The sequence below is a fragment of the Salmo salar genome, chromosome ssa01, assembly GCF_905237065.1.
Source record: "Salmo salar chromosome ssa01, Ssal_v3.1, whole genome shotgun sequence".
Classification (NCBI taxonomy): Eukaryota; Metazoa; Chordata; class Actinopteri; order Salmoniformes; family Salmonidae; genus Salmo; species Salmo salar.
The window spans coordinates 52,036,146-52,043,972 of NC_059442.1; positions in this window are offsets into that span (position 1 = coordinate 52,036,146).

Genomic DNA, 7,827 nt, shown 5'->3' on the forward strand with positions numbered 1-7,827 from the left:
TCAACAGTGCAGAAAAGGACCAGACAGAAAGAAACATGGCTCAGGCATTTTTTTTACGTCTGCTACGTTAGGTTACCTCACCCCCTACCTCCTTGCCCCATCCATCTTTTTTAAACATGGAGTTCACCTTGTCAAGTCAAATGCCGGACCCGTAATTTGGACTAATAATTACCAGACATCACCACAATGAAACATCAGTGTCTGAACTTCTTTGGGCCAAACTGAATTTTAATACATTTGGAAAAGGTTGGCCAGAGGCAGGAACCCTGCACACTGGGAAAAGGAGCGCACATGTGGAAGCACTTTAGGAAGTGATAAATGATTTGAAATCCACAGCTTTCCACAGAATGGAAATTAGGGCGAACAGGTGTTAAATGTGGACCACTGGTGCATTTTTAATCTGAAAGAAAACGTCCCAGGTCTTTGGGGCCAGATGTTGGGGGGCTGGGGATGGGAATCGGCTGGGGCAATGGTGAGTGTTCATGGCCTGAGGTGGATGATGTGCGGAGGCCCTATTTGCATGACCTCTCTCTCCACTGAGAAATAACGGGTCGCTTGTATCAGCTGTTCTCCTATAGGGAAAAATAACTTTCATTTTGCCCGATCGGCGACCACACTGCACCTCTGCTATTCCAAGACAAGACAGGCTTTTTTTCTGTAGAGCTTGGACAGATATAATTCAAAATAGTGTTTTAGGGCTGAAGTAATATAATAACATCCAAACGTCCACAGCAGAACATTTCCAACACTTCTGGCAATATTACAAATTTGTATTGGTCCATAAAATGGATAACTGCCATAAATTGGGCTTTAGTCAGGAAATGGTCAAGCATAATATCCATCCGAAATGTCTCTGTTTTCCCATCGGAAATTTTCAGCCAGGAGTCAAACTTGACTATTACCTAAATGCCCATGATTAAATTAACCTTAGGTGTTCACCTAAGAGAGAGAGACATGTTGGATGTGATGAGTCATTTACATTGTCAGAGATAATGAATGAATAACAGAAAGGCAAATACAACCCCGGCTCCACAGAAAACAACTCCAATACAAGTGAAGAGAAGGAGAATGGGATCATGTTTAATTGTTGGAGGCACAATACATTGCCTCTAATTTTGGATAGCCTCAATCTGAGCATTATGCCAGTATGCCAGCCTCCCCATAATTTCCACGGATTATTTGGTGGCATTACACCATCATGTAATTTTCAAGGATCTCTCTCACTCAATTATATACCCTCAACACCCCCCCCCCTTTCTCACACACACGTACCGTACACACAAACACTAAATCATGTGCTGTATGCAGGTTGACGCTTATTGTCATGAGTCTTGCCCTGGAGGCAGAACTACATTTCATAAAAATGCATGAAAATAACAATTTGCTTTTTGGTCTTAATAAAAGGTTAAGTTAAGGCATTAGGGTTAACAGTGTATTTAAGGTTAGAGGTAAGGTTAGGGTTAGCTTTAAAATCAGATTTTATGACACCGCACAGTATACTAAGCACTCTGTTCTCCGTTTCTCTCTACCTCCCTTACCTTCCCTCCTCTGTCAATCTCACTTTCACTATTGATTTCATGGAAAGTTTCTCAGACACACATGGATTGTCCACTTGTTTTCACTTGAAACACTCTCAGGTTGTTTTGTCCCAGCTGTCTAAACAAGGACATTAGGCACGTTTTGAGGCTGGAGTGATGTTGATGCGTTCTATATTTTCTTCGTCCTGAGAGGATCCCACAGTATGCCTCATTCTGTGGTACTATGGTACTTTATATAAAGCTGACATTCTGGAGGGAAATAGACAGCTGCTGAGACTATCTGCTGTAATTCAAGTGAATTGACATCATACCTGTAGGATGGCATGGTGCCCAGATAGAGCTTAATGTAATACTATCTTGACTCCAACCATTTCATTAGCAGCGTGTGACCCCTCTTCTCCTATAGCCTCTGCAAAGGTAGGCTATAGACCAGCATTGTTTTGCCATGATGACAGTGCTTTCCGGGAGTCTAATTGGCTGTTGCATTAATAACATGGACAAACAAATTTAGCAGAACCTGTCCTCTTTAAAACTGAGGGAACAAAGAGGTGGGTGGAAATCAATCTTGGCTTTGTGCCTGAGCCGCTGACCCTTTCACGCTTTGAAGATTGTTGCTATAAAAAAAACAGCATCTGAGAAGTTATTTAACTACAAACAGAGTCCTACCTTCCCCATTCCAGCTGCATAATCAGGCATAATAAGTGGCTGCAAAGGTCCACTTAATGTATTTCTAACACTGGAGACCTGCTAATCTTGTCAGGGGAATGAGATGGAGGGAGAAACGTGTTGGAAGCCCCGGCTGGGCATGGAGCTGAGCGTTTAACTCCATAACCATGCAGGCAAATGCCTGGGCGCCTTTTCACAGAAAAAGAGAAAGGAGAGGGGTGGAATAAGCCCCAGTTTCATATTTCAGCCCAAAGTGGGGTTCCATTTTTCCGCTTTAGTTGCCATCGAGGAACAGTGGCAAGGACAACAACAGCAGCCCCTGCAGTAACAGCCTGCCTCAGCAGGCTGAAGCGTCATAAACCGGAGCCATTATCAGTCAGTATGAGCCTTTAAATAGAGAGCCCTTCACATCAGGCATGTGTGTGTGCTCTGTTAGGTGAACATCAACCCCTTCCTCATTCATGGATGGAGTATGTATGGCTGCAGACCACTGTATGTGATTATTGGACAGTATTTTCTTTTTTTTTTAAGACATGTCCTTTAAACTGAAAGAACATCACATTTTTTGGGCTCTATAACACAATTTTAAAGTTTCCTAGTGTATTGAAACAAATACTGTGTTTGTCTGATTTTGTCCATTACAATATTAGCACGTAATGTTGTTTGTGGCTGGTCAATATTGTTTAATGGCCATCTGCTTGGAGTCTGCTCCAAATTCATGCTTTGTATAGGCCTATTTGGCACTTCCAAATGTGCAAAAAAATAAGTTGCATTACAGAATAGGCCTATCAAAATCACATGTGATATATGAAGTGCAATTATGCGCTACATTTCAGGACAGATTGTATAGTATCCTGCTTTTGATCCAAATGAAACTATTAAAATGACAGCTTAGTATACCATCATACATGCCCAGTGAAATCACTTCTGAAACACAAAAGCAAGTGAAGCCAGAGAAAACACAAAAGGAAGATGAAACAAATAAAGACTTTCAAAACAACACTCAAACTCATCAGATATCCCATTCCCTCCACTGTATTTGTCAAAACACCTTTATGGAGGTCTTTAAAATGCAGCGTTCCCATTAACAGCTCAAGCATATAATCACTACGTAATGAGGTATTAATTAAGCAAAGGGCATCTATTGCCCTCACTAACAGCCTCATAAACAACTGACAGGAGATTTGTGATTTTTGACTCCCTGACACCATTAAACAAATCAATATTGGGTTGTGCAGCCGTGTACTTTGGCTGGCTCTTCCTAGTCTTAGCCAATCAGCCATGCTGAATACTAATGAGGGAATTAACTGCCTCATATTCGGCATGTGTCCCATCAAACAGATCCTTATCACGGGGGAGATGAACGTCTCATTTGCATGGAAAAAGACTGCTTTGTAGGTAAAGATTTCACAAAATGTCACTCATTATGTACCCCACGCACCTCCTTTCTCTCCTTTCTCCCTTGTTTCCCCTCTCACTCACACACGCACGCACAAACACACACACACACACACACACACAAACACACAGCCACCACCGCACTACATTACATAGTTGTCTGACATTCAGCATCCACTACAGTGGCTTACATGTGCCGTGGGGGAGGGGCTTGAAGATGCATCTTACAATAATGCATTACCATTCATGCCAGCACTGTGTTGAACATTCTTCATTTATTTTTCCAGACACATTCTTTTTCTAATCACGTCTGTGATTTATTTGAAATATTTCTGTCTGTGTGTTGAGACAGACAACCTCACTTGGCATTCTGGTCCTTTTGATTGTTGCAGTAATCTTATTTGATCAATATTGCTCTCAGTGTACTTAATGAGGTTTGCTGTTCAAATCACAATGGTGAGCCTTCCAAGCCTGTCAGGTATAATACCATTTAAAAGAGTGTCAGATAATACGGAGACTGCCGTGTTGTATTGGGTAAAAAGCATACTATGTGTAAAATACAGGCACTAGCTTAGAGCTATACAGTAGGTGCCATTCCTTCCTATAATGCATGGTCCGTCGAGCCAGATTCGAACCGATGGCTATCAGAAACACAGGTTATACCAGCCACAGATCCAATACAAGTTTGTTAGTTGCTGGTTTATTTTCATTGTTGATCAATTTATCAACGTCATATAGAGTAATATCCCAAATAAGAAACAGTAGTTTATATAATTAAATATAAACATTTTCTCTCCAGATCATAAAAACATATCTTTTCTCTAGGCTGAAGTTTGACGAAGAGAAGCCCAGAATGCCAGAGCATCGTCTAATTTAGTCCCTCTCACTGATCAGCCCAGTGAAATGAATGACAGGGGGGACGGCCTGTTGTCTTTGTTCCGTGTGTGTGGCCGCGGGGCGGCGAGTTAATGCAGGAGATTGACTCTTAATTGCACTGGGGGAACGAACGCTCATCTTTTCTCATTAATGAGACGCAGCGAGAGCCCGGAGATTTTCTCATCACACAAATACGTCTCCTCCATCTGTCAGGTTAAGTGCAGTTTAGATTATTGCCTTGAACTTCCAGAACATATCATTTCTCTGTGCACTTTGTCTTCAATTGTTGAACTTTGGGAGAGTAGGTGGGGCCTAGAGAGTCAGATCGGGGTTAAGGGGTGGACCTCTGAAGTGAGGCAGCCGCATATGTGATAGGAGGGCAGAAGGGGCAGAGGTCAACCTACAGTCCATAGTGAAACCTCTTCACAGAGCCTAACGAGGCAGATGAGAAGGCCATTTATAAGATCAGGTTTCAATTGCGTTTTGTCCATTCTCCAGATCAAAAGACAATCTTAATTTGAGTGCTGTTCCAAAAGAAAAGTTGTCCTATTGTAATACAGATGATGAGGGTGAAATGGATAGAGAGAGAAGGAGAGGGGATGAGAATGGAGTAATGTCGGGCTTTCTGGAGGTGTGAGCTGACCTCTGTCTGAGGAAATGACCATTGCCTCCTCATGAGCACAAAGCAGCAGACTTTTTTGGTGTAGCACTAAAATGTGCTCCTCTGGGGCTCATTGAAAAATGATAGCCGAATAAGTGTTTGAAGTCTGCCAAAGAAGATTCTAGTGGGATGGCGATGAAACTCTTATGCAGGCAATTTTCCCTCTCTTTTTTTCCCACTAACTGTACCATGGTGCGTGTTCTCTTGTCGCGCCTGGAGTGGAGGTTGCCAAACTCATTTCACCTCTTGGACCTCAGCTTGACTAGAAGCCAGACAACCAAAAGTGATAAGGCTGAATTAAGCTGCTACTCTCCTGTGGGAATGTTATTATACTGCCAGAAATAGGCATTGATTTCCCTATTAGAACAACAGGTAATGTTGTATAAAATAACTCTGAGCCCTCTTAAATGGCAGGTAATACTGAGTGAATAAAGACACAATTATGTTTATGGATATAAAGAGGATTATACCATACCCTCCAAGGTCCATTTAAATATGAAAAATTCGCACATCACAATGTTTTGAGAACCATAATCATCATCCTGTCTACTATATTCCACTATGGAACCACTATGTAAATGCTGCTGAAATAAGTCTATTTTTGTAATTTATTGAACTTTTTTGAATTTTTTGGGGTAGTGTAAAAAAAATATTTGGGCTGGAGACAATGTGTAGACAGTGATGACAAGCCTAGCTTAGTGTTTCCATGGTTGCACCTCAATTCCCTCGAAACTGCAGCCCTCCCCGATATACGATCATGTTACACTCATTTGTTTTCATTATTGCATCAAAGACGAACTGGTCGTGAAGCGGCCATTTGCCTCTGCACCACAGCGCATGCAGGCCCGAAGAACAAATGTGATTCTGAAGTCACTTCGGGGTTACGTAAGCAATAAGGAATCTGTACTTTAATAAAAGGTTAGAATCACATTCTTATGTTACGACCTAAAGAGAGGAACAGCCACTGAACTTTTAGGAAATAAATCCTGTATTACCCCTTATTAAAGCTGGTTGATTTTAAAATCCTGATCTGGAGTTAAAGTTCATCCGTGCCACACTGTGTAACTTTTATGAAATAAAAGACAAACCTCTTCTGTAAAAAAGTCAAATTCAACAAAAATGGAGCTTTCCCACTCAAAAAATAATAATTCTCCTCAGAATGACAAGTGTTGGTAAACGACGTTGATATTTGGTTTAAGGAGCTCAGCAGGGTATGTTAAGTAGTCTGTGCCGTGAATCACAAAAGAGCTGGAGGGTAAGGGGTGAAGGGAAATTCTGACCCCAGTGGACAGGTGGAGGTAAACTGAGACCCGTACCACCCGAGGGGAGGATGAACTTAAGACGTGTCCCTCACCGTCCTTTCGAGGTGGTCAGCAGACTTCCTTCGCTGATCTTCCAAACTGCTCTAATCAGAGGTCAAGACCACCCCTTTTTCACCAGATGAAGTAGAACCAATCACCAGGGCAGGGCAGTCACAATTAGGAGTCATAAAATATAATAAAAACCTCAAAAACCGAGCTGTAGTAACTGGGGTAGTCAGAGGAAGAACAGAGAAGATCTTTGTACAGGGAAAAATATGAATCATGAATGAAACAGACACACCTTGTTCAAATGACTAAGATGTGTCTTAGTCACTCTCGCCATCACAAGGGAACTCACCATCTTCGCCAGATGGAATACAATCCCCTCACATTTATACTTCTCAATCAATAATAATAATAAAAAAGATCAATTTATATCATAAGTATACACTGGTGAAAGGGACACAACGCATGCACTTTGACCCTTCAAGTCTTCAAAGTTATGATTGCATGAATCTACATTCACAAAGACGTAAGGATGTAAAGATAACTGTCTGAAATCACACAGGGTGTTTGTCTTTCCACGAGCATCTCTAAGACAGTGTTATTGTTTGTTTTTCGAAATCCTGTAATTAAGACAGCCGCAAATTTGTATTTCTGTTGTCTGAGGCCTTAGGCCAGGCTTAACAGTATTTATAGCATTGTAGAGTGTACCCCCCATCCAATAGGATAGATCAAAAACAGGGTAACAAGGAGAAAAATAGCATGTGGTCTCATAATCCACACAGTGAAATTGCAGACATTTTGTAAGCATGTATTATATACAGTAGGTCAAAAGTATTGATGTCATACAAACTTAAGGGGCACGGCAATAAACTTTTGCTCTATTAATGTGTATTCACTACTCATTTATAGAAGAAAGTCAACATTAGTATCACACTAGTCATTTGCTGGCACATTTTTACCAAGAAACCAAGGTATGGGTATAGATATTGGGCATTTCAACTGTGTAGCGTACCTAGAGTGAGTCTGCCCCTTTAGTAATAATGTCAGCTCTCATCACTGAGTCTAAGATTAGCTAGACTTTGGCCAAACATTACCTAATGCAGACATGAACTATCTGACATCACTACTTCAACCTTAACAGAAATATTTACTGATTGAAGCCAACGGGAATTACAATGTCTTATTTCATACAATCAAAGCCAACTCACAGACAACTCTAACACACAACCTCTACTCAACGTAACAATGTTCCTCTTACAGCTGGTTGGGTTGTCAGCTTGACACAGAAAGTGATAGATGATGCCAAAAGGTATTTGGAAACGCCTTGAGTTCTTGACACTCATTACGTTGGGATTACAAGATGTCAAGCTTGAACATAATT